The sequence below is a fragment of the Lissotriton vulgaris genome, chromosome 3_1, assembly GCF_964263255.1.
Source record: "Lissotriton vulgaris chromosome 3_1, aLisVul1.2, whole genome shotgun sequence".
In the NCBI taxonomy this organism is placed as follows: Eukaryota; Metazoa; Chordata; class Amphibia; order Caudata; family Salamandridae; genus Lissotriton; species Lissotriton vulgaris.
The window spans coordinates 162,719,673-162,746,686 of NC_141689.1; positions in this window are offsets into that span (position 1 = coordinate 162,719,673).

Here is a 27,014-nt window from a genome sequence, read left to right on the forward strand (position 1 = left end):
TTGTAGTCCTTGGGATGTTGAGGGCTGTGGCGGATGTCCTGTTACAGTGGTCATGGCTCTTGGGAAATAATTCTCAGAATCCTCCCTCTGAATAATTAAGGAGATAAATGTATTTCCAGTGCTTATTTTAGAACTTACATTGGCAGTCATTCACTGACTGATTGGTCTGAGATCTTCTTGCTAATGCAGGAACAGAAGATGTGTTGGATCATCAGCATCCAGCTGTTTGGCCTCTCTTGAAAAGACGAATGAAGCTCTAAACAGAAGGGACAGAACTATTCCTGCTGCACAGAGGCTGGGCCAGTCAAAAAATGAATAGGGCGAGCCGAGCCAAGACTCTGGCTTGGACCTTAGACCCTGTGCACGAGCCGAGCCCTGAAAATACGTGCTTTCTAAAACATACAAAAGACCATGCAAAATATAACAGAATCTATTCTAAATTTAAAAAGTAGGGCCCTCATTTATGAAAAGTGACGAATCGCTGCGTGAAAACAGCGATGAGTCACTTTTCATTGTGCCCTCCTTGCGACACCAATGATGCGTCATATTTACATTATAACGCATCATTGCGCAAGGAGTTACAGATACGTCAGTATTTCTGATGTATCTGTAGGCGCAAAAGTGACGCATTGCTGGAGTGTGTCACAAAAGTGGCAGGTATAATGTGGCGCAGGGGTTTACAAAGTGACGCATTTACCTAGATGCATCACTTTGTAAACATGGCGCGACAAGGCGCATTTTTTACGCCACTGGTGCGTCACAAAAAGTGACGCACCGGCAGCGTAAAAGTGACGCAAGAGCTCATAAATGAGGCCTTGTATTTCTTTAACATGTGGAAACTTTTACATTAATGGTGCATTTTACAGCATTGATATTTGATATTTGATATTTGTGGGGTATTTCTTGAGCGCGACGTTCGCTCCGGAGGGAGCATCTTGGCGCTGAGGATCCCAAATGAGCCATTCCAGAAAGAGTTAGATGGAAGCTTTAGCGGAAGCGTCAGAGAGATTAAAGATCCATGTCTTTAGATGCTTTCTAAAGGGTTTTTCCTGGGTTTGTTGTCTGAGGGTTTTAGGCAGTGTGTTCCAAGCTTTAGTTGCGAGGAAACTTCGTTTTCAGATTGTATTTGGGCGGAAGGATGAGGTTATCGTGGGTCGAACGAAGGTGACGGCTGGGCACGTAATGGGGAAAGCGTTTGGTGAGGTATTTAGGGCCTGTTTTGTTGTAGGCACGGAAGGCTATGATCAGGATTTTGAAGAGAATCCTCTTGTGAAGGGGGAGCCAGTGAAGTGAACGCAGTGCTGCAGAGATAGAGGATCTGCGTGGTAGGCCCAGGACAAGACGGGCAGCAGTGTGAAGTACGCTCTGCAGTTTTAGGATGGTGCTCTTTTTGGCACCTGCGAGCAAGCCGTTGCAGTAGTCCAGTCGCGAGATTATGAGTGCTACTGTCACTGTTTTTCTAGCATCGATAGGGAGAAAGTCGAAGAATTTTCTCAGAGATCTAATTGTTCCGTAGCATTTGCCTGCGACGGTTCTGGCATGCTGAACAAAGGAGAGATCGGAATCAAAGATTACGCCGAGATTCCTGGCAGACGACACTGTCTCGGGGGGGGGCAACAGAATTATCCGGCCACCAGAGTGCTGGACAAAAGGAGATATTTGTGCCGATCGGGAGGATCTCCGTTTTACTTGAATTGCATTTCAAGTGGTTATTTTCCATCCATCGAAATACTTCGGTCAGGCAGTGTTTCAGATTGAGTTCAGCTTTGGTGGAAAGTTTGTCCAGTGGTATAATGAGTTGTGTGTCATCGGCATACGAGGTGACAGGTATGCCGAATGACTCTATAAGATTGAGGAGAGGGATGAGGTAAATGTTAAAAAGGAGGGGGCTCAGGATGGATCCTTGCGGGACACCTGAGGGGACGAGTTTGACTTTGGAGTGGAATGAGCCCAGAGAGACAGTTTGCGAACGATCGGAGAGAAATGACTTAATCCAGGATAGGGCGGAGTCAGAGATGCCAATGTCTCTGAGTCTACTGATGAGGATGGTATGGGAGATGGTGTCAAACGCCGCCGTTAAGTCGAGAAGGATAAGGATGGAATTTTTTCTCTGATCTTGTAGGGTTTTTATAGTGTCAGATAGTTCGATGAGAGCGGTTTCTGTTGAATGCTTGGGGCGGAAACCGGATTGTTGGGGATGGAGGAGGTTGTTGTCATCTAGGTATCGTTTCAACTCATTATGGACCAGCAGTTCTGTAATTTTACCCAAGGCCGGGAGTAGCGAAATTTGGCGTAAGTTGGTTAGATCCGTCGGGGGTTTATTTGCCTTCTTCATCAGGGGTTTGACGATACCTTTTTTCCAACGGCTGGGTACTAAGCCAGAGCTAAGCGAGGAGTTGATTAAGTTGTTGATTATCGGGTTAACCTCGTCGATTAACTGGTGGAGTATCTTGGGGGGACAAGGATCAGATGGGGCGCCGGATTTGCAGGCAAGGATGGCTTTTTTCGACTGTTCTGGAGTGACAGAGGAGAAGCAACTTAGTGTGCAGCCTGGAGGGACCAGTGGGGGGGGGGTACAGAAGGAGTGACAGGGGGGGGAAAGTTGATTTGGATCGAGGCGATTTTGTCCTCGAAATAGTCAGAAATTTGGTTACAAAATTTCTGGGAGGGGGGGATTTCAGGCAAGAGTGCCTTTGGCTGTGTGAATGATTTGACTATTTCGAACAGCACCTTTTGTTTTTGGCCTGCGTTTTTTATGGCGTTGACGTAGTAGTTTTTTTTTGCCAATTTTATTTCCGAGAGGTAGTTTTTCCTTGTGGTGATATAGGAAGTACGATTTGTAGCCTCGTATGTCTTTCGCCATTTTCTTTCTGCCTTTTTACATAGCAGATGTGCATTTGCAAGTTCTGGTGTAAACCAGGGGGCGTTGGTTTTAGTTTTGCCCCGGGAGGTGCGGGGGCGTGAGGGCGGGATTCTGGATTTGATTTCTTGAGTGATCCAGTTATGGAAACGTTCGGCGTCAGTATCGACATCGCCGGAGAGGATGGGAGCTTGAGTATGCATTTTAGGATAAAGGGTGATGTTATCCTGAACCTTTTTCCAATTGATGTGAATGTCGGGGCGAGAAGCAGCTTTGTCACGATTGGGAAGGTTTTCGCTCAGGATGTGAAATGGGATCAGAGAGTGATCAGACCAGATCTGAGGCGAGGGGGGTAGTGTGATCAAGGAGGGAGAATTAGTGCAGACTCCGTCGAGGGTGTGACCTAGAGAGTGTGTGGGTGAGGTGACAAGTTGCTTAAAATCGAACATATCGAGGGTTTGTACGAAATTGATGGTTTGAACATCAGTTTTCGATTCTAGATGGAGGTTAAAATCACCAAGGAGGGTGAAGAATGGGTATCTGAGAGAGAGTTGTCCTAAGGAATCATACAGAGAGTCGAGGAACTCGGATGCGTTGCCGGGTGGGCGGTATATAAGTCCACCTGAGAACGAAGTGTGTTCGTTCAGTTTGATGGAGAAGCCTAGTCCTTCCATCTTTTTTAGAGGCTCTAGACTGAAGGTGTGGCACGGGAGAGTGTTTTTAAGGATGATTGCAACACCGCCGCCTCGACCCTTGGCTCTATCTTCCCTGAAGAGAGAATAGCCCGGGGGGAGGGCAACAGCAATATCCGGGTTACTATCTGCTGTCAGCCATGTCTCAGTTATCATGAGGCAATCGAGGTCGGACTCCAAGATGAGGTCGTGTATATCTTGGTTGTGCTTGCACATGGAACGTGCGTTGATCAGACCGCCTTTGAAGGAGGGTTGAGGGGCTTGTGGGGTATAGGCCGATGGGACAGCTGAGTGGAGTCCAGTGGACCAGTGGCAGTGTATACAACTGACTAGGCCTGAAAGTGCAGCTGGGTCGAGGATACATGGACACCGTTTAGTGACCTGTAGGTGATGGAGGTCGCTAGGTTGGTAGGTTATGTGGGAGGGAAAAAGGGCAGAGTTTCCTGCGCCTGTCGCGGTCTTGTCGCGGACGGGCGCAGACGGGCTTGCCTTAGGCACGCCTTCGGCGCGCAAACGGCGCTCCCGCTGCGCTCGTCCGCTGCGCTTCCTCCAGTGGCACATGTTTATAGTGTGGGGAGGCAGGGGGGCGTGGCCAGCGAGGGGGCGTGGCCTCGTTGCACGCCGTCAATGGCGGCGGCCAGAGGGCGTTTGTACCGAGTGAAAGGGGGTACTGCTCGTAAGCAGCAGGCTCCAGGTGAGTCAAGTGGGCACACAAGGTAAATCAGTACAATCCAATAGTTTTAAAAGGTTAAAAACAGCTTGAAACAGGAAAAATGCGGCTTCCGGCTTTTCGCCTCAGGAGTAGGGATCTGTGAGACACCAGCGCTCGTATTCAGCGCTTATGTACCCGGCGGGGGGCGTGGCCAGCGGGGGGCGTGGCCAGCGAGGGGGCGTGGCCTCGTTGCACGCCGTCAATGGCGGCGGCCAGAGGGCGTTTGTACCGAGTGAAAGGGGGCACTGCTCGTAAGCAGCAGGCTCCAGGTGAGTCAAGTGGGCACACAAGGTAAATCAGTACAATCCAATAGTTTTAAAAGGTTAAAAACAGCTTGAAACAGGAAAAATGCGGCTCCCGGCTTTTCGCCTCAGGAGTAGGGATCTGTGAGCACTGAGAAGTACTTCATAAAAGTGTTAGTTTTGTACAACTGGTAGTCTGAACTCACATATTATGCTGCTTTCAAAGGTGATATTGAAAAAAAAGGGTTTTGGTGAAGCAAAATGTTTGCCTAAGATCACCCAGTTTAAGAGCGGAAGCCGTGATTTATCAAGGTTTTCTGGTTTCACTTTGTACCAATCAGCCAGTAAAGTGGAATCTCTTTGTCTTTTTTTAAGATAAGTCTTTGTTTTTACCTTTGAGGGAACTTTATAAACATAGTGCGAGCCCGACCAGACGTTATTGGAGCGGCTTACATGAGCACCAGTTACATTACACAAGGATAAATGTATTGTTCCTAGGCACTGAGATTTAGGGGCATATTTACAATATTTGGCGTAGGGCAGCACCAAAGGCCTTCTAGCTGTGCTGCCCTATGTCGAAAGAAAAGGGTCAAAAGTGATGCACTGATGGCGTAAAAGTGCAGCAGGGGCATTATAAATATGCCCCTAAGGGGCATATTCTCAAGGAGTTATCACTGAGTTAACAGCACTTAATCACAGCCAAAGTGGCGATAGATTTATCGCCCCTTTCACAAGCTGGTGCTAACAGCCCATATCACCAGTTTTCCTGCAATAGCAGCCTCAAAAAACATCGCCACAGATGACCCCGGCAACTATCGCTAATGAGATGCAGAGTAGGCGTTCCCGTGCAAAAAGCAGCGACAACACCACTCAGCAACATTCTCAACGACCAGCCAGATCGGTGATAAGATCCCAAAACAGGCGATAAGGTGCGTTAGCAGCAGGAATTTAACACCTGCTCTGACCTGGTGTAAAGTCGGACAACAGCCTGCACTAGAAAAGGGAGCCCAGCCCAGAGCCACAGATGCCATGGAGCCACTGATCATGCAGCCTGGACACACAAGAGGGCCACAACACTCACCGCCACCATCCCCCACCCTGGACACCTACCCCCCACCACCCGGATCAACACTGAGGAAGCGCATACAAAGGCAGCGACCCTCTGAAAACGCACCAACCTCACAGACCCGACACCAGAGAATGCCATTGCCCACTACAGGCTCAAAGGGACAACCATCATCCGCATCCGGACCACCATTGCCTACAGGCTGATGGTACCAACACAGTGGACAACAAACATACCACATCAGACAAGGCTGCTGGCCGTGCTGCACATGTGTGTGTGCCACTGGTACCCTCCAACCAACAACCGCCAGAGTCAGAGGAGTATCACAGCCAGCCCAATCCAAGTTCCACACAACGGTCGTGGATGACATCATCAGCCTGGAACACCACTATCTATATTTCCCCCACACTGCGCAGGAACAGCTGGAGACCAAGCAAGGCATCTATGCCATAGCTGGCTTCCCGCACATGTGAGGGGGCAGTTGACTGCACAAATGTCCTACTCGCTAGAGGTGATTTGAATTGCCAGCAACAGCCCTTCGCTACGGGAGTAGCCCCTTTAAGCTTCCTGCTTCATTGGAATTCCATGCCCAGAACAGACCATCTTCGTGGCCGCAGAGGAGGTGAGAGGCGCGGCGCCCGGGACTGCGAGGACCAGCATTCCTGTCACCACCAACAGCTGGTTCCTCTTCCCGGCCGAGCCGCGCCCCCTCCCAGTGCCACGCCTCCAGCTTACACTTATGCAAACAAAACAGGTGATGGACCGAATGTGGATCAATGTCACACACTCACCCCAGTCGAAGATCTGGGCCCAAATCCATTGTTTTTTTGCACACCACACCACCCTGGGTTAGACAATGGCGATATGCAAATCAGCTGACCCTGTGCCCCATGGGAACAGTCCAGTCCGAACACAAAAGCCATGTCCTTCCCAGAACGGAATCAAGCATCCGAGGACCGGACCGGTTTCGAGGTAACATCAACTGTGTTTTTTGCAATTTTCACCCCGAGTGTGCTGGGTATACTCAGACGTGAGTCCCAGGCTCTCCACACCACTGGAGTCAAGCTATCCAGGCTGAATGAAGGCTGATAGCCAGAAACCGGTCCTTGGATGCTTGATTCCGGTCTGGGAAAGACATGGCTTGGTAGTTCGGACTGGACTATTCCCATAGGGCACAGGGTCAGAGCTGATTTGCATATAGCCAGTGTCTAACCCAGGGTGGTGTGGAGCGTAAAAAAACGATGGATTTAGGCCCAGATCCTTGTACTGGGGTGAATGTATGACATTGTTCTACATTCTGTCCATCAACTGTGTTTTTTGCAATTTTCACCCCAAGTGTGCTGGGTATACTCAGACGTGAGTCCCAGGCTCTCCACACCACTGGAGTCAAGCTATCCAGGCTGAATGAAGGCTGATAGCCAGAAACCGGTCCTTGGATGCTTGATTCCGGTCTGGGAAAGACATGGCTTGGTAGTTCGGACTGGACTGTTCCCATAGGGCACAGGGTCAGAGCTGATTTGCATATAGCCAGTGTCTAACCCAGGGTGGTGTGGAGTGCGAAAAAACGATGGATTTAGGCCTAGATCCTTGTACTGGGGTGAATGTATGACATTGTTCTACATTCTGTCCATCAACTGTGTTTTTTGCAATTTTCACCCCGAGTGTGCTGGGTATACTCAGACGTGAGTCCCAGGCTCTCCACACCACTGGAGTCAAGCTATCCAGGCTGAATGAAGGCTGATAGCCAGAAACCGATCCTTGAATGCTTGATTCCGGTCTGGGAAAGACATGGCTTGGTAGTTCGTACTGGACTGTTCCCATAGGGCACAGGGTCAGAGCTGATTTGCATATAGCCAGTGTCTAACCCAGGGTGGTGTGGAGTGCAAAAAAACGATGGATTTAGGCCCAGATCCTTGTACTGGGGTGAATGTATGACATTGTTCTACATTCTGTCCATCAACTGTGTTTTTTGCAATTTTCACCCTGAGTGTGCTGGGTATACTCAGACGTGAGTCCCAGGCTCTCCACACCACTGGAGTCAAGCTATCCAGGCTAAATGAAGGCTGATAGCCAGAAACCGGTCCTTGGATGCTTGATTCCGGTCTGGGAAAGACATGGCTTGGTAGTTCGGACTCGACTGTTCCCATAGGGCACAGGGTCAGAGCTGATTTGCATATAGCCAGTGTCTAACCCAGGGTGGTGTGGAGTGCAAAAAAACAATGGATTTAGGCCCAGATCCTTGTACTGGGGTGAATGTATGACATTGTTCTACATTCTGTCCATCAACTGTGTTTTTTGCAATTTCCAGCTTACACTTAAGCAGGTCAAATAACGCGGGACGCGCGCGGGTCGTAGCCCGGGCGAAGCCCGGGCCAAGGGCGAGCCCGTTGTTGCCCGTTAGTGCCCGGTAGAGACCGGACCGGGCCACCCCCTTTGGTTCTTACTGTTAGACCCTTCACTACTCAATACATTGGACTTCTCACATGTCCATCATGCCTGTAAGAACCAGAAGTAAAACCAAAACCGCACTGGCCGTAGCCCAGATTACTGGACCTATAGACCAATTCATCTCACGGACCAACGAAGCAATCGATCATAGTATATCCCTTCTGGAACGCAGAGTCTTTCTGGACCTCATTAAAGCAAAACGCTCATCGTTGGGCCTTCTAGCAACTGCGACATCTCCTATCCAGCAAGCCCCTACTATTTCTACCCTCCCCCCACCTGTGACTGTTGCTGACATCCACACAGTACCATGCTCAGTTGATTTATCAGTAACCCAATCTGAGTCTGACTCACTACTATCAGACGACTTGGAGGTTACCCCTGACCTAGAAGCCTGTCAAACATATGACAGACTGGAATCAACTATAGATAAACACCTTCGGGGAGCGAGGGAAGGAGCCATCCCCAAAAAAGGAAGCACTAACTCATGCGACAACGCAGCATTGCCTGTCACCCCTATGGAACTTGGGAGGGAATCAGGGAGGGATAGTCCCATACAGACCATACAGCTCACACAACCAACTATAAATATTCCAACAGAAAATAATTTTTTAACACCCTCTATTATCAATGAGGATACAGATAACCCATGCAAAATTTATAAAACCACATCACAATTGCTAAGTACAATCAAAGACCTTTTTTCCCAGCACCTAAAACCTATACAAATTAGTATAAGGAACCTGGAAGCCCAAATAGCAATTCTATCACAAACTCACCCTAGTGCGAAGAACTCACACTTAGTTAGCCAAGGGACGGGAAACGCTACCCAACTCTCAAAAGTTTCCCACCAGTTACAATCTGCTGTAGCAACCAAACAGTCTTCCTCGACCATCCCACCCCCTCTAAAACCTAAACATATTGTTCCATTAGCAAAACAGCAAAACTCAGCCCCAAGTGTACAAAAGGCTAAAACATCTACTGAGTTGCCTCAATCCATACCCGGAACAGGCCCCGTTAAAACAGGAAAAACAGTAAAACCTGTAAACGCAACAGTAAATACATCCATAAATAAGACTATAAGTAAACCGTCCATTACACCCTCTAAACTGTCGGTTACACAACCCCAGATGGTACCCAAAAAGACACCAAGATCTAGGCGCCCGGTGCACCTTTCACCAGAGGCAACCCCATACACAGTTATCCTTACAGGTGTTCCCAAATTAACTGAAGGTATGGTCGAAACCGCCTGGTCACACAAAAATAAGGTCCTGCAGTGGCTAAGCATAAACAGACCATTAGAACCATACCATTCCGGCGGGATTTCCACAGTCCGTAGAGTTATATGGATAGGCGAAGAACATAAGTCGATCCAAGGAGACTGCATTATAGTGACATGCAGGGATCCATCTACCGTGGACCATATTTGCTCATGGCCTTCCCTGGGGAAAAAAGGAGGAATAGATGCCCAACATCTTTCCTTCTTTTATCCACCACTGAACGCACACCAATATATTCCTATTTCGAACTGGCAGTACCCCCAGGAAGATCATTGGAACCACATGGGACATAGCTATAGCCACGGGAATAGAAACAGAAATAGAGACTGGCATAAACAGCCCTGGCAAAGCAGACCCTACTATCCACCGGAGGGCTGGCAGGGTCTTCCAACCAGAAACCGGTATGACTGCCTAGAGATGGTGGATTGAGTGTCAAGGCCCCTAAAAACCAAGAGTCAGACCGTACTTATTACGGCCTCTCCACTAAACTTTGGATTGCAGTCACGCCCACCCAAACCCCAGGGACAACCAAAACAAACCTCGCCCATTAATACAAACACTCAGCCTGGGTCTATCGTAGTCATCGGCAACATCACTTCGCATGAAGTGATGCCCAGTGTCCCGTTAACCCCTACGGATAATACCGACACAAGTCTTCACCAGTCTAATGATTTGAGTGATATTATTACTAAACCCACCACATTCTCAACAGAGTGCCTTCCTCCTAAACCCTCTGTCCCACACTTTTCTTTTGATCCTAACAACCTGAATTTTTCTATAATATACTGGAACGTCGCATGACTGACTTCCAAGTTGACACTAGAGTCATGGTCTGAAACAGTGAGGGAGCATCAGATACTCTGTTTCCATGAAACATGGTCCATTATTCCAAATCATCTAGTGGGTTATAAAACCTTCCATACCCCAGCAGCGCAAGGAGCTTTAGGCAGACCAAAGGGGGTCTTGTGATCTATGTTGCCAATACTCTTCCACCTCTATCCATTAGACTGTTGAAAGAATTCCCGACCTACCAAATTCTGCAAATGAACTTCACAAAGGATTGTACCTACGTTTTTATTAACTATTATAACAATTTAACTACAATGGATTGTCTGACAACCCTAGCTGAAATTGCCACTTTTCTAACATCCCTGCAAAATGATCATAATTTTAATATAGTTCATTTAATTTGGGGCGGTGATTTCAATCACCCACTATGTTCCAACTACAAAAATGGAAATTGCGGTTTGCAAAACGAACATGGTAGTCCCCTGCCCCATTTTGCCCACTCAAACTGTGGAAATAAGTTAAATGAGATTTTGTGTTCTCTAGATCTGGACTTTGTAAACGAGCTAGTAGAGCCTTTGAAAGATTTTTCTCCTACTTTCCATGGAAGAGGATTTCTAACCACTATAGACTTTATTCTGTCCTCCCAAACACTCAAGGGACAAGTAACCAATTTTACAACTGGGACAGATGCTACCAGTGATCATTTTCCGCTCACTGTAAGAATTAATCTAAAAATGGCTAAATCACACCCTGTTACAACGAGCCTCTTAAAGCAAAATACACTAACCATGAACAAACTAAATGGTTACACAGTCAAATGGGCCAAGGTTGACCCGGTGGAAGTAAGCGAGAGGATTCTTGAAAAATCTAAGCCCTGGATACTTGACTGTTTGTCTTCAGACTCCTCATCTCAGGTAATCGTCGATAGTTTCCAAAACATTCTGAAAACAATTGGTAACAAACTTTTTGCCAAACCTAAGAATAACAAGCCCTCTACTATGAGGTGGTTTGACACAGCTTGCCGAAAGGCCCTCACAAGCTTAACAGAATCCCTACATAGACCTATGAGGAACCAAGAGGAAATCTCCAACCTAAGGAAACTCTATAACTTAGCCAGACGGGAACGTAAAAAAGAAATTAAGAAAGATCTTTGGGCACAACTCCATGACAGCTGCCAAAGCAAGGACAGTGCTCTATTCTGGCAAGTCATAAGATCCCCCTTTCTGGCAGATAGTAAAAAGGGGCTCCATCTAGACTTCGCAGTCACGGCTGATGACTGGGTCATGCACTTTTCCAAAATCTTCGGTCATTCTCCACAAGATCCAACAGGAATAGACCACAGTGAAGCCCATATATCGAAGAATAACATCCATCCTATAAACATATATTTTCATCAAAGTGAAGTCATGAAAGCACTTAAGGCATCGAAACCAGGCAAAGCTCCTGGTCCAGACGGAGTTCCAATGGACATTTTCCTCCATAACACAGAACTATGGTCACCGATAATCACTCAGGTTCTAGCAGCAGTATCATCCGTTGGGCTTTTTAAGTCATGGTCAACATCTATCCTGCTCCCGATCTTTAAAAAGGGCGATCGAAACGACCCGGCCTGCTATAGGCCAATTTCCCTTCTGGACTCCATGGGCAAAATTGCAGGTCGTGTGCTCCTGGACCGTCTACAATCTTGGGCCCAGGAAAATAACATCATGACCGACCTGCAATATGGCTTCCAGAAGGGTCTTGGGACCGTGGAACAGGCCCTGAACCTCGTCCTCTTAACTGGGAAATATGCTGGCGCCAAAGGAGGTAACATCTTCCTCGTATATGTCGATCTCAGTGCGGCATTTGACTGCGTCCAACATGACAAACTTTGGAAAATACTCAGCGATCTTGGAGTGGATCCACCTCTAATAGCCTTCCTCCATGAACTCTATTCCAATGCCACAGGACGAGTCAGATTCGGCACCAACGGTGAGCTGTCTTGCTCCTTTCCAATAACAAAAGGAGTAAGACAGGGCTGCGTACTGGCTCCCTTCCTGTTCAACCTTTACACCAATGGGCTAGAACAGGCTATGCTGGAAGGGAGCCAGGATCTACCCCAGATAAACCACTGACCAATACCAACACTGCTATACGCAGATGACTCAGTCATCCTGGCTCGAACATTAAATCAACTTCAAAAACAACTTAACAAATACAGTAGTTTTATGGGTTCACTTGGTTTGAAAATCAACATAAAAAAGACCTTTACCATGCACATCGGCCCCAGGGTCAAAAACCCTAAACCAATATTGGTGGATAACACAAGACTGGAAAAAACCTCTGTCTATCCATACTTGGGCATCCTTGTGGATGACGCTTTGAACTGGCGACAAGCTATGGCCAGTAGAAACCTCCTTTTCCAGCGTGCAACATCGGCCCTGGTTTCTTTTTCGAGAAAGTTGGGGAAACCTGCTCCACCTGAACTCCTGAAAGTTTACTATGCTAAATGCCATAGTGTGGCTACCTATGGTGCAGGCGTGTGGGGATATGGCCAAGTAGACCCCCTACAGGTAACAGAGAACGGTTTCATCAAATACGTGCTGGCCCTACCGCAAAGCGCCCCGAACTTTGCTTCTCACAACGAGCTTGGCATGGAATATATTACAGACACGGTCTGTTCCAAACCACTTCTACTGTGGCAACGTATATGGTCCAAACCTGAGTGCCACCTAACATGATCTTTGATTTCGGACTGTTTAGCTCTAAACAATTGGCACAAGATTCCATGGCTGATCTATGTACGGAACTTTTTTAATGACCTTGGCTATAAGTCTTATTTCGATGACCCTCCTAGCATTGAAGACATCTCTAGAAAACAGTTAAAGAAAATGTGCCTGGTCCACCTGAGAGAGTTGCGTAACCAGGCGGAGATCACAAAAACTTTGAATAGTCAAATCTGCTCAATACAACCTCTCAAAGGCATCCAACCTTATCTGTCCTATTTTCTAACTAATCATGAGAAATATCTATTAACAAGATTTCGTTTCAATACCTTCTTTCGTTTAGTTTCCTTCCCTGAAGTTCAAAACTGGTCTCATACGCTCATGAACTGTCCATGTGATGGATACTCTCCACAAACAACAATCCACATTATTTTCTTTTGCAAATACTACAAATCTCCACAAAAATCTTGGATTCTTCCACTTCTCCAAACTACCGTCACAGACTGTGTCATCCCGCATTTCTTTTTTTGCAGTGTCTGGACTCCCCACATGTAGCGAAGTCTATAGTGACTTTTCTAAAGGCCACTATAAAATTACGTCAAAATTTATAACTGAGTGGAAACCTTTAAACTGTAATTAAAACATTCATGTATTTTTTAACTTTTTTTATGTTTACGCTGGTTTGTTTGTTTTCTTATCTTTTTGAATTGTGTACTTTTTATGATTATACAAGTGGTATTCGAATAAAAGCTAATGAAACTGAAATGTCCTACTTGTGCCCCTGGCAACACTGCAAACAATAACTGCAACAGAAAGCACACGTATTCCATCAATGTGCAGGCAATAGTTCACCACCCAGGAACCTCCACCAACGTCAACGCCAAGCACCCAGGCAGTGTGCATGATTCCTACATCTTCTGAAAGTACATCATCAACCAGCGCTACCAGGATGTCACCTACAGAAAAGCCCTGCGTGTTGGCAAGTACAAAATGAACACACCACACACCTCTACTCCACAAACATGCAACGCACACCCCTGGGAATGCACATGTTACAAACTCACATACAACATGCTCACCAACCAGACACAAAAACACAACTCACTGTGGGAACTTGGGCCAGCCATGTACATAAGCCAGCCACGGCTTGGCACCTCAGCCACACTATAGCAAAATTTGGGTAGAGGTGGGAACCAGGCATATGCGTAGGAGGCAACTGACCCATGAATGAGAACGTACACAATGCTAAGTGTGGCGTGGATGTGATAGCCAGAATGCAGTATGCAGACCAAACACATATTCATGTCGACACACACTGCTGGTCTTTGGAGTGTAGTGGACAGTGGACGCAACCATGTCACCCCAGCCAGTGGGGAAGCTCGCGAAAATGTAGCTTGTTACATCCCCCCATAAGCGTGAGCAGAGTGGGCTGGCCCAGCGTACGCCAGGCCAATGTAAGGGTGTGAATAAAAGGCACGTAACACTGGGTATGGTCCTCTTCTGGAATGCCCAACATCTCTACCAGGACGGCACCTCTCACCCCACCACGAGGCCGACTCTGTCGCTGTGAGCGGAGATGCCTGCCATCCTGTGCACCTGCTGCGCTCAGGCCTCAATGCCCATCTGCTGACACTGGCGTGTGTTGAAAAGGGCCCACCACGTGCCGGAGCAAGCTCCAATCCTGAGGCCCGCAACCTTGGCATCCGCCTCCAGACCCTCACGGCCTCTGTTACACAGGCCGGCAGTACTCCTTTCTCGTTGATGTACTCCACTGGCAGACACAGTGGAAGAGTAGGTCACATATTTGGAACTGAGTCTCGATTACACAATGGCAGAGAACATTAATTATAGCTAAGTTTATATCACTTTACTCCCTTCGATGTGGTGCCACCAAGTCTGTGCATAGCATTACAACCACACGTGTATGTGGGGCCACGCGGACGACGGACATCACCTTACGCTGCACTCGAGTAGGTGACACAATTGGAACTGAGTATCGATTTTTCAAAGGCAGAGTACATATCAAGATCTGGACATCAGTGGAACAAACTACTATATTCCAGGCGGCGAGTCGTCCTGCAAGAAATAGAACGAGACGTGAAGAAAGGGCTACACTGAGAGTCCATGTGGCACGCTAACTTTTCAAACAGAATTGCATCCAGGCAAATAGCAGGAGCACTGACTGCGGGTAAAACCGTGAGTTAATTGAGGAGAGTATTACATTTTGGTCTTTTCTCTTCTGTCCTAACGGTGTGGGCACGCCTTAGCATGCGTGGACCCCCGCATAACATTTTTTTTCGATTGTTATATTGGTCCTGAAGAAAGCTGAGCTTAGAAAACAATAAACAGCAGAAACATGTTGACCACTCACACCGGGTCACTGGGGTTCTAATATAAACCTCCAAGTAATCTCACTGTTTTTAATGTGAACAACTGGCCCTTTAATAAAGTTGTTGGGGTCCATCTGTGATCTTTTACCACACTATTCATTTCTCACTGATCACATATATCACGCTTTTGTAACACCTGCTCCGCTGCAATCGCAGGCGTCGAAGCACACAGGGGGGATATTCGGTCCCTCCTGTGGCGAACCCCATGATGAAGCATGTCACCACTAGGGTGAGTGAGGGTTCTTTGAGAAAATAGTTTTTTCTCTTTTCCCTTTTCTTCCAGTTTTTTGACCGCACATTCAATTTAGTCTAGTCACTGTTGTTTCCTTACTAAGGCATCATGTCTCTTAGAAATCCACAGCAGTAGGCGCTCTTTTGTTGTTATAAATAGTGATCTAGGGGTAGGAGAATGGCCTGTTATACCCTTCCTCTCTGGTTGTATATACAGAGTACATATCATTGCATGCAAGGAGAGGTGTAAGAGGATGACGTGTTGCAGTCAGGAGGAAAAAAGGATCATCGTTACGGAGGTGATCGAACACTACCAACAACTGCCCTGGTGTCACTAACTCTGTGCATCGCGATCCAACAATACGTGGCTGTGGGCCACTGCTGACCACTGCCTCCGGCCTACACTGCGATCGAGTAGGTCACACAGTTGGGACTGAGTCTTTATTCAGCAATGGTGGAGTTCATATCATTGTACCAGCATCATTGCAGACTACATCCCTCTCAGCCCCGGTGCCACTAAGTCTGTTCCCCGACATTCATGGACATTCTCTGGTAGAACTTTGGTGGTGCCTGAGTCTATGGACATCCTCATGTAGATGAAACTGAAATGGTGGTGGTAACGAGGCTGTAGCATTCCACTCCATTTGCTGCTTCCGGACGGCTACTATCCTCAGCATCATGCCCTGGAGGACACCTTCCACTGTCCTCCGTGACCCTCCTCCACAGTCCCCATGGACATCATCGAGGACCCGCTCAGTCCGCGTGGCCCTACCTCAGTGGAATGCAACTCAATGTCCCGTGGCGGTGTGCCTGTGGCAGCCGCGGTGCATCATGGGCCACTAAGCCTGTGCTGCTCAAGTCAGGGACCCTATCTGATTGTATATTGGATGGCCTCTGAGACGATGGCCTTGGGGTCATCAATGCCATGTGTCTGTGGCCCTGGACTGTCCGCTGTCTCTGGCCTCAACAGTGGTCCACCAGGCTCATACATCCAATCGAGTCCTGACCAGCCCGGACATCGCATCACCACAAGAGGCACACGCCACCATCGCCAGGACCTCCTCCAACCGCCATCTGCCAGAGTGAAAGCAATGGAACTGGCAGACTAACGGAGTTGCTCACACCTGTTTTGGATCCCATCATCTGCCTAGTACCCTACTCAGCACTCCAGGTGCCACTGACTCAGTGCACCGCAAACCATGGACCGTTACAGATTGAGTTTTCTGCATGTACACTTTGAGACCCACAACGAGGATCGTTAAAGCATCTTACAGTGCATTGAGAACTCCAGAATACCATGATAAATAAATAGACAGGTAAACTCTTCAAACGTATAAACAAAGATAAAATGTAAAGAACCTGGATTTGTAAGCGCTGTCAAAGTAAATTCCTGTCTTGTGTGCTACGTGCAAAGCACAAGGAAATAACCTGGATTGCTACATTCAATAGCCTGGTTCTTTTTCTTTTCATTACCAAAGGACATTAGAGCATATCTTTGTGTCGGCCAACTCTCAATGCTCCAGGTCACATCTGCTGCATTCCTCATGTGAAGCGGCGCTTGAGTGACATCTCAATTAAAATGCATGGTAGATTTGTAAAATTGTCCAACCTCCTCATGATCTCATTAAACAGTGAGGGCCAAAAGAACATCAAAGCCATGTGGAGGCAACCTGTGCTGTTGCCAAATGGATGCGGCCTATTCTGGTTGAAATCAGGGAAACTGAGCAGGGGCTGGAAACTAGGTCAACCTTGGTTGACAGGAGTGTTAGAAATTAAGGTCTCTAGTTGGCAGTAGTATACACCCTGTCCAAGTAGAGACTCTTCCTTCCAGTCAGGGTAAGGGAGTTACACATTCAAGATAACCCCTGCCCACCCCCTTGGTAGCTTGGCCAGAGCAGTCAGGCTTATCCCAGAGTCAGTGTGTAAATCATTTGTGCATACAACACACAGTAATACAGTGAAAACACTTCATATGGACACCTCAATAGTTTAGAAAAAAAACTATCATTATCTAAATAAAACAAGTCCCAACTGACAAAAATCCAACATGCACAACTCAAGATATCACTTTTTAAAGATTAAACAATTCTGTTCATAGAACTCCATTGATGCATTGACTTTAGCACAAAGTACCTTTGATGCATCAAAATCCAAGACAAAAAAACGGCAAAGGATGGAAGCCTTCGGAAAACACCAGGAGAATGGAGGTGTCGGTTCTGCTGCACACAGGAGAAGTGTTGCGTCGACTCCTTACAGTGAGGAGAATTGCTGCATCGAAATTCAAAGACGGTTCCATTCTGCGGAGCAATGTGCTGGAAACTTGGCGGCCAGGTGCTTTGCGTGGAAATCTGAAAGCGGTGGAGAAAACACGGTGGCGGCAAAACAGGTGCTGCATCAATTCTTCCAGCCTCGGACCGGTGATATGTTGATTCTTCCAGCCGTGGGCTGGTGATGCGTCAGGCCCTACAGCAGCACAGCAGGGCCTGCATTGAAGTCGGAGCGGGGGTCTCGGACGTTTGAGACTTAGTGCTCTGGACTTGGGCTGCATTGGTTCTTCTGGCTGCGAACAGGCGCTGTGCCATTTTTCAACAGCACCACAGCGATGCATTTGTTTTTCAACCACACGGCAAGCTTGCAGCAGGAAAAACGGTGTTGAAATGGCAGGTCGTGGATTTTGAGTCTTTGAAGCAGCCAAACCTCCTTCAAGGGCCCAGAACAGGAATTAGCGCCAACTGGCAGATCAGAACTCCCAACAGAGGAGTTCAGGAGGCTGCATATAATAATGATAATAATAATAAGGATATTTAGATATTTATAGAGCGCCTGGTTACGCCTTCCCGGCGTGTCCCCACGCTGTGGAGAAGGACTGTCAGACACAGAGCGCAACCCTTAGCATTTTTATTTATTTATTTATTTATATTTAATTTTATAGAGCGCACAGCTACCCGGAGGTTTCCCGGCGCTAAACCAGTGAGGAAAGTGTACAGTAGCAAAACTAAAGATCAAAAAGCCACGTTTTGACCTCTCTTCGGAATTTAAGATAGTTGGATTCAATCCGAATAGATAAAGGGAGAGAGTTCCACAAGGATGGGGCCAAAAAAGCAAAAGATCGACCTCCCATTCTGGCTCTCTTCGTCCTGGGGATCAGAAGTTTATGTTGACTGGATGAGCGAAGAGTGCGGGAAGGAAGGTACGGATGAATAAGAGATTTGAAATACTGGGGGGCCTTGCCAGTGTTAATTTTATGTACAAGAGCCTTGAATTTACAACGATTGTCAATGCTTAGCCAGTGAAGACTACGACGTTGCAGGGAAGTGGAGGATTTATAAGGTAGTTTACACAGGAGACAGACTGCCATGTTCTGAACCGTTTGTAATTTCCGAATAACCTCTTTGCCCGCTCCCAGAAAGAGAACATTACCATAGTCCAGGCAAGATGTTATTAACGCCTGGACTACGGTTTTCTGGGTTTCCAGAGGAAGCATCCAGGTGATTTTCCTCAACCATTTGAGGATGGTTATACAAATGGAGGAGACTCTCACGGCATGTTGTCTCATGGACAGCTGGTCATCGAATATTATTCCCAAGTTACGGGCAGTTTTTGAAGGGTTGGGAGGGGTGCCCATTTGAACAGGCCAGTGAGAGGGTCCCCATAAGGCAGGATTGTTGCCAAATAGGAGGAGTTCAGTTTTCCCTCCGTTCAGTTTTAACTTATTGTTATACATCCAAGAGGCAATATTGTTGAGACCATGACAGAGGGATAATGTAGTGGAAAGATGACTGGTGGAGAGAGAAAAGATGGTCTGTGTGTCATCTGCATATGAAAATATGGAGAGCCCTGCCTGCTCCGCAATAGCCGCCAAGGGTCTTACATATAAATTAATAAGGAGGGGGCTCAGGATGGAGCCCTGTGGGACACCATATGCAGATGTATGAATTTTAGACGTCGAGGTAGCCGAAAAGACTTGAAAAGTCCGATCGGACAGGAAGCTGATGAGCCATTCAAGGGCGGAATGAGTGATGCCAGATGTTTTTAAAGTGTTATTCAGAATGGGGTGGGAGACTGTATCAAATGCGGCACTTAAATCTAATAGAATAAGTGCCACGGTCTCCCCTCTGTCCACCAGATGATGAATGGTTTCAGAGACTCCCAGCAGAGTGGATTCTGTAGAAAAACCAGAACGAAAACCAGATTTTGAAGGGTGTACGGTATTATGAGATTCGATATTGCTAGTAAGTTGTTTATTTATATGTTTTTCCAGAATCTTGGAGTAGACTGGAAGAAGGGAAATTGGTTGGAAGTTGGCGGGATTATTTGGATCAGCATTGGCCTTTTTCAGCAATGGTACGACCATTGCATGTTTCCAGGAGTTAGGGACCTTAGACTCTCTAAGAGATGTATTCAATAGTTCCACTATAAGCTTTAGGGAGGGTGGGTCAAGGGTGAGCAAGATTTGAGGAGGGAAGGGATCCAGAGGGGAACCAGATTTAATGCTTTTCACTAAGTTAAGTAGTGTGGAAGGGGTCAAGGGGTCTCAGACCTTGATCTCCGCCACTTCCGACTGAGAGAAGTCTGAGGCAGTAGAGGCAGTAGGTTCAAAGACTGGATGAGCGTTAGATGGACCAAAGTCAGCATATATACTCTCGATTTTGGAGACAAAGAAATCTGCTAAGGAGTCACATTGTGCTTTATCTAGACATGCAGCCTTGGGTTGACTAGTGGCACCCGAGATTTCCTGCACTACCTTGAACAAGGCTTTGGGACGATTTTGAGTGTTCAGGATAGCTGAATTAACATATTCAGTTCTGGCAGTTTTGCAGAGAGAATGGTATTTAGTTAGAGCAGCTTTATAGTGTAGTTTAGCTTGTGAATCGTACTCTGAACGCCACTTCCTCTCAAGATGTTTGCAGCTGTTTTTTTCTTTTTTTAGTTGGTCATTGAACCAAGGAGCCGGGGGTGATGTATATTAAATGTCTGCTTTCGAAGTGGGAGACAAATGTCTGCAGCAGATGTGAGCCAGCGATGAATGACGTCCACTTGATCAATGCTACTGATCTCAGTAAGGGGCATAGAATCAGACAAAACAGAATTGAATTTATTGGAATCTAATTTCTTCCAGTTGCGGGTCATTCTAGGTTTAGGGGCGATTGCTAGGTGGTTGATAGATCGATCAAATGAAATGGAGAATTCTAGCACGAAGTGGTCAGACCACGGGACAGGTAAGGGAAGCTTGCAGGATACTGCATCCAAATTAGATAGAATAGGGTCAAGCAGATTGCCCGCCTTGTGGGTAGGGTCTGAATTGTATAGGGTAATATTCATGGCCGCTAGGTCAGACAGTAAATTAGTACTAATTGGGCATGTTGTATCGTTAGCAGAAACTATTGGGTGAACAGGAGAGTTTTAAGAAGACTCCTAAAACTGGTCTCCAACTTTTCCAGCCTAAGATAAGCAGGGAGTTTGTTCCAATTTTGTGCAGCTACGAAGCGAAAAGAGCGACTGCCCATTCTTGCTTTCTTAATCCTAGGGATTTCCAGCTGCCCAGTCCCATCAGATCTCAAAATTCTACCTGGCACATACCTAGTGACCAAGTTCCCGAGGTACGTCGGGAGCCTTTTGCCAGAGAATGCGGTGGCAAATTAGAAGGGATTTAAACAGGACCCTCTTCTTGACAGGGAGCCAATGGAGAGTTTCAAGCACTGACTTTGACGACGCCCGCCTGGGTAGTTTCAAAATCAGCCTTCCTGCTGCATTTTGCAGGACTTGCAGCCGTCCCAGATTCTTTTCAGACGCTCCCAAATATAATACATTCCCGTAATCCAGACGGGAAGTAATAAGAGCCTGCGTCATCGTCTGTCTAGCTTCTAGAGGGAGCAGATCCAGTGTTTTATTTAAGGTTTTTAACACACCAAAACATTTACCCACTAGTCGATGAAAATGACCTTCATAAGATAGGGCGGGGTCCACCCACACCCCTAGATTCTTAGCCTCCGTACAGGGTACAGGGGTAGGACCTCAACATTGTGGCCACCAATCCGCAGTCCAACTGGGTTTGTCTCCACCCCCCACCATCACCTCGGTTTTACCGCCATTCAACTTTAAGCAGTTCTTATTCATCCAGGCGGACAAGTCCTGCATGCATGCCTTAAAGTTGGAAGCCTCGGCCAAGGGTGCCTGGGATAGGGAGATCAGCAGCTGGGTGTCGTCTGCATATGAGACTAACTCCCCCCTGAACGCCTGTACCACCTCAGCCAGGGGAGACATGTACAGGTTGAACAGAGTGGGGCTCAGGGCAGAGCCCTGAGGCACCCCCTGCTCCAGTGCAACATCGTTGGATTGAAAAGTCCCACGTCGGACCTGGAAACTACGCCCTCTTAGAAAAGATTTCAGCCAGCCAAGAGCAGGACCCGAGACACCCCCTCTGTTCAGACACTGCAGCAAGGTGAAATGTGCCACAGTGTTGAACGCTGCACTAAGGTCTAACATTATCAGTGCCATGGTGTGCCCCGCGTCTACTTCTTGCCTGATGGTCTCCGTGGCTCTTAGCAGAGCGGTTTCTGTGGAAAATCCCGCCCGAAACCCTGATTGGGAGGGGTGAAGGAGATTAGCCACCTCCAGGTGCACCATCAATTGGGTATTGACCACTTTCTCCGCTACCTTCGCTACATAACGCAGCAGTGAAATGGGTCTTAGGTTTTCCAGAATGTCATGGCAGTGGGTTTTTTTCTGATCGGAGGACCACCACTCTTTTCCAGTTCACTGGCAAAGTATGGGATGCAAAAGAGATCTCCAAAACGTGCCTGATGTAAGACTCCAGGATCTCCAGACTCTCTCCTAGCACCTTAGGAGGGGCTGGATCCCTAGGGGAACCATATTTAATACTGAGACAAATGCTTCTTAAAGTCTCCAGAGGGGGGACTGTAAAATGTTCCAGTCTCCGACCCATCCCACTATCTCCCACCACTTCTTCTAAGTCCAGTCCACTCCTCGGGCTGCCAGTGAAAGAGGAATAGATGTTCCTCACCTTCAGGGAGAGGTATTCTGCTATTCTGTTGCACTCATCCACTGAATCACTACTGGGTGCATTCAGGCAAGCCACAGTGGAGATTTTCTTGTAAATTCTAAAAAGTTACTTTGAGGACTTCTCAGTCTGTCCAATTCTGATTTTGTAATGGGCAGCCTTAGCCCCTCTCAATAGGACTTGATATCTCCTCTGTCCTTCTCTGTATAGCCTCTTCTCCTGAGCTCTGAAACCCCTTCTCCAACTCCTTTCCAGTCGCTTGCAGTCTGCCTTGGCCTTCTGCAAGGTGGGGGTAAACCAAGGAGCGGACTTTCTTACTCTACTGTCGGATGTCTTCAGATGTAACCGTGCCACTTTGTTTAGGTCATTCAAAATGCGATCATTCAGATTTTCATTAGCACTTTTGCTGTCATACCCCCCCGGGGGCCCCCTTCCCTCAGCTCCCTATTAAAGGTGTCCTGCGAGAAGTTCTTCCACTTTCTACAGGGATAGTTGTTATTCATTCCCTTCAGTGAGTCTTCCGTAGTTATGTCAATACTAAGAGGCATCAGGAAGTGGTCCAACCAGGGAACTGGGAGCGGCGTTCCTACTTCCACACCCTCCCAGCTGGCAAACACAGGATCTAACAAGTGGCCCAGCTGATGAGTGTGGCGCAGGATTTAAGATCCAGCCGCATAGACTGCAAGTCCTGGCGCAGCTCCGCTGCCTCCTTTTGCAGAGAGTCTTCAAAATGCACATTCAGATCACCCAACACAAGAAGTTTGTTCCGCCTGATCGCCAAGTGGGTAATGCCCTCTTGAAGACTAAGCCTAAAATTCCCAAGGGCTCCGGGAGGTCTATAAATGAGGATCCCAGTAATAGAGGACTTAGGGCCTAGTTTTAACACAAAGTGTCCGGCCTCGCTGTTATTCACCAGTAAGGGTTCCAGGATGCATTCATAGGGTGTTTTCATAATAACTGCAATCCCACCCCCCCTACCCGTAGCTCTATCAATTCTGGCTATATTGTATCCAAGGGGGAGGGCCTCTATCATATCAGGGTCCGAGTTTGCCCCCAGCCAGGTCTCCGTCAGGAACAGCACATCCAGCATTTCATCCATGAGAAGCTCCGAAATCTCAACACTGTGCTTACTGAGGGATCTGCAATTCAGTAGTCCACCCACAAGCAATTTCCTGCTCGTCTGACTGTATTGCTCCCAGCTTCCCTTAAAGGAGCAAGGTTGGCAGCTCCTGAATTGCGTCGCAACCATAGAGTGTCTACAAGCCTTCGTAATGGGAGTGCAAAGCTGTATAAGTTCCTCTCTCCCATACTGAGTAAGAAGGCACTTAATTTGGGCAGAGGTTCTGGCCCCGGCCCCCGTACGACCGCGGACGGGCGCAGACGGCTTGCCTTTGGTGCGCCTGCTGCGCACCGCCAGCGCACCCGCTGCGCGCACCCGCTGCGCGCACCCGCTGCGCGCACCCGCTGCGCGCACCCGCTGCGGGGCCGCTGTCCTTCACGCATTAAATAGGGAGCGGGGCGGGGAAACTAGACTGACCTGGTTGCTGTGGGCCCGGAAGTGCTGGGCTCCTCCTCACCCTCCGCAACAAACGCCCACAATGGACGCGGCGGAACGGGGCGGACGGGCAACGCAGGTAAATCAACACTCAGGACTCGAAATTCAGCCCCTTTAATGTTTCCCACCACATATTCCCACAGATTTGTGCAGCACACTTAAAAGATTAAAAAGCAATAGTTTAAAAAAAATAGCAAAGCAATTTTCGGCCGCGCTCTAACTCAGCGCCAGCGACTGCCAGTAGTTACAGTCAAAGTAGATAGAGCCTGCCGCTGCCACCGACAAGCTCGTCTCCACAGAGTGGCCGCTGTCTTCCCTGCCTTAAGTATGGAGCGCAACAGCGAAACTAGAGCGCTGATCTGGTTGCTGTGGGCCTGGAAGTGCTGGGCTCCTCCTCACCCTCCGCAACAAACGCCCACAATGGACGCGGCGGAACGGGGCGGACGGGCAACGCAGGTAAATCAACACTCAGGACTCGAAATTCAGCCCCTTTAATGTTTCCCACCACATATTCCCACAGATTTGTGCAGCACACTTAAAAGATTAAAAAGCAATAGTTTAAAAAAAATAGCAAAGCAATTTTCGGCCGCGCTCTAACTCAGCGCCAGCGACTGCCAGTAGTTACAGTCAAAGTAGATAGAGCCTGCCGCTGCCACCGACAAGCTCGTCTCCACAGAGTGGCCGCTGTCTTCCCTGCCTTAAGTATGGAGCGCAACAGCGAAACTAGAGCGCTGATCTGGTTGCTGTGGGCCTGGAAGTGCTGGGCTCCTCCTCACCCGCCGCAACAAACACCCACAATGGACGCGGCGGAACGGGGCAGACGGGCAACACAGGTAAGTCAACAATCAGGACTCGAAATTCAGCCCCTTTAATGTTCCCCACCACAGATTCCCACAGATTTGTGCAGCACACTTAAAAGATTAAAAAACAATAGTTTTTAAAAAATAGCAAAGCAATTTTCGTCCGCGCTCTAACTCAGCGCCAGCGGCTGCCAGTAGTTACAGTCAAAGCAGATAGTGCCTGCCGCTGCCACCGGCAAGCTTGTCTCCACCATATAAAGTCATTAATGGCCCTGAGACTTCTTAACAGGAGGCAAGCACACCCAGGACCTTGGAGGATCTTCTCAAGCAGGATACAAAAGCAAAGTCCAGTCCTTGTCCTCTACCAGATAGGTGCAGCCACTGCTGGCCAACCAGCAAAGCAACAGAGCAAAGGGGCAGAACTCCTCATGACAGCTCGCCAGCTCTTCCTCTCGGCAGAGGCTCCTCTTGATCAAGAAGTGTTTTAAAAATGTGGAGTTACAGGTCCAATGCTTATACCCCTTTTAACCTTCGAAGTAGATATACTTCAAAGGAAATTCTTTGTAGTGCACAAGATCCTGCCTTGACTCAAGACACACTACAGGGGGTGGAGACAGCAATGTGAGAGGACTGACACAGCCCTATCCAGGTGTCAGTGAGAACTTATCCCACTAGTATAGCTCAGGAAGGCCCAACAGCCATTTCATTTGAACCGGACGTCACACCAACACTTTTTGGAGCTTTAATAGTCCAACTATTCAATACATCACGGTATCTATAATAGAGAGCACAACATGGAGAACATGCAGGAAACACAATTTGCATGCTTTGCCTTGAAGAAGTCCCAGTGGGATGAAACACGTTGGCTATCAATTGCATGCTGTGTTTTTAATGAATAAAGAACTATTTTTTGAAGGAAGAACGACTCATTCAAAATCAATGGGGAATAGATCACTTGTACCTGCAACCAGGGTCGGGGTGTCCTAGCCGTCAGTACTAAAAAAAACCCTCATTCACGTAGACAGGTCGTTTATCTCGATTCTCCGCTTGTATTAGATATGTGACAGCATCATCATTGGGTCTCTTTTTTATATGCTTTCTCCACCTGGAGGGAACCAATGGTTATTTCAATAGTGATCAGTAATGGGTGACAAGTGGAAGTGATCAAGTGGGGATGAGTTGGTTAAAATGTGATCCTCACACTACCTAAACTGCAACTTTATTCAGTTTGGTGCATGGGGAGCGTTTAAAAACAGCGGTGTGCAAAAAGGACCTAAACCGGCAGCGCTAGACCCTGCTAGTTCAGCAGGCTGCATGACTTGTGCGTTGCAGAGTGCCATAAAGTGTCATTAGGTTGAGTAGTGAAGAGTGCCACAGAGTGGATCACAGTGTTGTACTGTGAAGTTGCATCAAATAGAGAGTGTGGTAAGTATGGTAGAGGGGAGTGGCATACATTTGAGTGGTATGGAGTAGTGTAAAATGATGTGGCATAGAGTGCAGTAGTGGAGTAGAGTGGAGAAGTCTCTCATAGAGTAGAGTAGAGTAAAGTAGGATGGACAGAGCCAGGCTGCCTTCCGCTATTTCCAGAATATGAGTAGCTGAAAATGATGATTGGCAAGAGTTTTTGGTCTCGCTTAGACCACTGTGGCTACCTTGAATACTTTCTGCTGGTTGGCTGGGAGAAGCTGCTTCCTCTCAAACTCATGAAAGGGATGGGTACTCATAACCTCAGGGCATCCTCCTTTCTTTGACCCCCCCCTTACCGGCATGTTGGAAAGTACCAAGACAATTAAATGCCGGACAACCCTAAATGAGCAAAGCCACTTCTGTCAGCCCCCCAGCCCCCTGAGCCCTGGGAAATCAATCATGCCATAGATTGTAGAGCAGAATATAGCCAAGTGTCTATTAGAGCAAACAATTGTGAGTTTAGCCGGCTACCTGGTTTGGATCTTATCTTTGAAACATTGTAACCAAAACCTTGTATCAGTTTCTTACTGTATTCTCTGCTGGCACTGATGACATTGTGCATATGGTTTCTCCAATGGCAACCTCTCTGGAGTACAGCCTCAATCCTTCAAAGCTGACTCCCTTGCAGGAAACAAATGCTATAGCATCCTATTCCCACTGCCAGCCTTCTCCAGGCGAGATCTGCCTTGCCAAACAAGGGCTCTTCAGGTGCGAGGGACCCCACCCTCTGTCCGCACCGAGAGCCATGAGTTCTGGAAC